Raw genomic sequence first — 4,551 nt, forward strand, 5'->3', positions numbered from 1 at the left:
TTTTTTTTTTCTTTTTTGGTGTTAACTCTGATATGGATGAATTACAACAAAGGTTACATGTTTTATTAATTATATTTACAATTAATTCAGCATTACAAATTGCGATCCAATGAGCTCCGTAAATATACAAAATAATCATATTACCTAATTTATTAACAATATTTTGACACATATTTTTAATAATATTTTGATATAGTATATTTGTTATTTTTTATTAATTTATTACTTCTTTGCTATTGGCCTATTTTAAATTTAATAAAAAAATAAATATAATTTTTTAAAATGTTGAAAATGAAAAACTATATTAACTTATTATTTCCTTTATTACAAAGAATAGACTCCATTAATTACAGACAATTGCGTTATAAATAATAGTATTAATTACTAGGCGTATTAATTGTACTAATTATTTTTTCTTTAATTGTGTGCCTCAAGAAAATTATTTACATACATTAAAACTATACAAAATAATCAAAAATATACAAAACAATTTCTTGTCATTTGCTGAAATTGAAAATATACAAACTAATGATATTTTACTTAATTTCATAACAGTTTTATTAAGAAAATATACAAAAACCAATAAAATTTTACTTTTTATCATAGTGTAGAAAGATACTTTTCAAAAACATGAATAATTAAACATGCATACTTATTTCAAAATATAATAGTTTCAAAATTCTTATCCAGTTACATTATTCTTAAATAGTGAAAATAAAGAAGGAAATATAGAACTCCCATTTACATTATCTCAAAGTTCAAACACAATAACTTTGAAAAAAAATCCCAAGTTTTTCTCACTTCACCTCTCAAATATATCATGTCTCAGTAACATTTGTAACATCATTTGCTTACGTATAACACATTTGCTTACGTATACATTCACAATACATAACACAAACATGTATAAAATAAGCTACCATTAAAATAATCATAATTAAAATATAAACACAATGATTATACCAACCATAAACAATCATCCCATACATAGTAGTACAAACAATATAATACCTAATATGCTAACATAAACAATTCAATCATAACGAATTGCTCGGTCCTCACTTCCTGATCCTCGATCCTCGATCTTCAATCTTTGATCATTGATGTCATCATTAACATCTCACACACAGATCATTGTTCAATCAACTCATTAACACCTATGCTAACTACTTATTATATCCATTATAATGGCACCATTATCAATATAGCATAATGTGGAGCATCTTCAATACCATAATCATCATTATAGATATACCACCATCACGATTATCCCAATCATGACATAAGCATCACCAAACCATAAACTTATGATGACAGGACTTAGTCACACTCTTGTACCCTACCTTACCCACTTGTAGCCTCACTATAGCCCACCTATAGCCTCCCCTACAGGCACATTCAAGCCATCCCTCTTATGGCTTTGGACATGTTCCCCTATTACACAAAGTGGAACATCTATCCCCCATCAAAGAAGATTCAACACTCAAATATCATTCTCCTTTCTATAAATATTTGCCAAAGAGAACACCACTCTCTTTTCAACAACCAATGCCAAAGAGAGTCACCCTTTTCAACAACCAATGCCAAAGGGAATATCAATCCATAGAGAGTCTCAAGATTTACTAGATACAACAAGTAGACTTATCCCCCACTCTTATGTTCATCAATCACACACTCAGGTACATCACATCACTCACTCATGCTCCAATCTCAACCATAAATCAAACCTAACCCTAAATATAACCACTAATATCATTCTCTGAACAATTCCACAGCTCCTCAAACTTAATCAATGTCCATTCTTCATCAAATTTACCATTTATAACAAAAATGTCCTAGGATAATAAATTATCTTAAGTGATAATTGATTATTCCTGCGAAGTTCACATTTACACAAATTAGACTGTGATAACCGATTATCAATTAAGATAATCAATTATCTCATTGGCCCTAACACATCAAACTTCAAGAATCATCACACGTGAAGGGATAATCAATTATCATCCCAAATAATCAGTTATTCTCGAAAGAAAACTCAAAATCAATGCGAAAATAACTGATTATAACTAGTGATAATGGATTTTTGCCAAATCGAAACACATTCTAGAAACTAACAATCTAAATCAAAATAATATGGAAGACAAAATTGATTATCTTACATGCACCATAGTTGAAGGATGGAAATATTCAGTATCTGTCTCCCCCAATGACCTCTAGTGCATCATTTAATGTGATATATACTTGCACATGGCACTAGAGGCCAAATACTCTCAAATCCGATTATAATTCTACTAATCCTTTAGACAATATGAGTAATTTTGTCATGAGCTTTGTTAGGGGATCATCCTCTGCTTCTATCATGTCGTCATCTTCATGTATCATTGGCTCATATATGGGCTCATTTTGAGGACAAATGAATTGAAATAAAATTTTTCAGAGTAATCAATCAATATTTATAAATTTAACATACAAATACTAAAAATATAAATATGGTGTGGCAATTTGTGACATGATCAATGTTTTAGGTCAGGCCATAAATGTTCCTATGGCCTGTTCCACGAATTAATTTTTGAACTCGATATAGGCACCTGAGCGTGTGGATCACGAGACTTTATCAATAGTCACACGTTCATGGTGGGGTAATAAGGGAGTACCATGAATAGTTTGCTTTCTCTAAAGTACTCTCTCAAGTACTGACCCAACAGCCACTACGCGTGAGGATCCTACCAACCAAAGCTCATATTGATCATTATAATCATAGGGTCTACAGCAGAGCATGATTTTCTTGTGCTCACCCCGAAGTGATGTGGGTGCTTTAATGGACAACTCCATAGTGCCTTAGGTCCCTTTTTCAATTAATTCTTAAATATTTTGATTAAGTGTGTGACTTAATTTTTATCTTGTCCCTCGTCTTTTTATATTATATTATATTATATTATATATATATATATATATATATATATATATATATATAAGATCACAACATAAACTAACGTTATTAAATTTGAAACATAAGAAAAAACTATAAAAACGAAAGGAAGTTAAATAGTGTTTACATCTTTTTTGTAAATAGTGATAAATTTACTTAGGAGACGGTATGTTAAGCACTTAGTTGAAGAAAACATTTAATAGGAAAGCATTACTTAGAAAATAATTATACCAACCTACATTTTTTATATTACTAAACTTGAATTACATTCAATTCTTCCTTGATAATAGACTTTACCAAAAACAAATTTAAAAACTCGGTTTACAATACTAACCAACTCGTTTGAAGAGTTTAACTACAAGTGTTCACTTTTGAATCTAATAAAACAAGTGTTTATGATTTCTTTATAAGAAAAAAAGATAACTCTCATATCATTGATACAGTTTGTACAATTAAATTTACATTCAATTATATACTAATGGTTGTGAATTGATTTTAATTCTAGTTGATATAAGATTTTTAAAATTTTTTCTCTTTAAAACATATACATATCAAGTGTGAGATTAAACATTAATTTATTATTCAATAATCAAACAAAGGATTCAACAAACAACAAATTTTATTAAAATAAAATTTAATTCATAATTTTGATACCTATTGTTTTAAGAAGTTGACATAAGATTTATAACACACCCCTAAAATATATCTTAACCTATAATTAACATTAATAAATGTTTCGATAATAAATAACAAATTTTTCTATGACTAACAATTAATCATTATTTTAATATCCTATTAAAAAATAAACTTTTAAACGTAATTCAATTTTACAAAATCAATTTGTGTGATTAAGTTACTCAATTACTTACCAAAAGCAATTAAAATGAAGCATAAGATTTAAATGGACAAAAGATGGAAAAGAGACAATAATATGTGTAAAAGTATATTATTTGTTTATTCATTAGCTATAATGGAGTGAATGATTATTGTTGAATGTTTTGATTAAAAGGTCATACAAGTAAAGTATTATTACTTTGTTGCACGGCAGAGGATGGTGGATTCCATCCATAGCACTTTTGAGGATGTATATTTGTGCGGCATGGTCCAGTGGCAGATATCTCCCAACTACAAGTATTATCACTGCAGTATCCATCTCGATTTTCGTCATATATGTCAAAATAATGATTTTCTTCCAACCAAGTAAAATGACAAAAGTACAATGTCGAAGGAAAAAAAAACTTAGGAAAGAATTGAAAACTATATGTTTCACCAACATTGAGTTGATGCTCTCCAAGATCAGTGTTCTTATCTTTGCAATGAACAGCCAAATATCTCTGACTTAAGCGATTCGTTATTTGAACTGTTACTTTGGTNGGAAGAACAGGAACACCACTTTCACCACACTTCAATTGCACTNCAACAAATATTGCTAAAAACAAACAACCTACTGCTGTGATTCTCGACATCATTCTTCTAATGTAAACTTTACCACTTTCTTGGATACAAACTATGATAAACATACATATATATACTGCATGTATATGCATATATGTCAAATTNTGTATTTAAGAATAATTTATTATTCTTTTAATATTTTTACTTTTTCTTGTTTGAATCAAATT

This window comes from Vigna radiata, chromosome 1, assembly GCF_000741045.1.
Source record: "Vigna radiata var. radiata cultivar VC1973A chromosome 1, Vradiata_ver6, whole genome shotgun sequence".
Taxonomy (NCBI): Eukaryota; Viridiplantae; Streptophyta; class Magnoliopsida; order Fabales; family Fabaceae; genus Vigna; species Vigna radiata.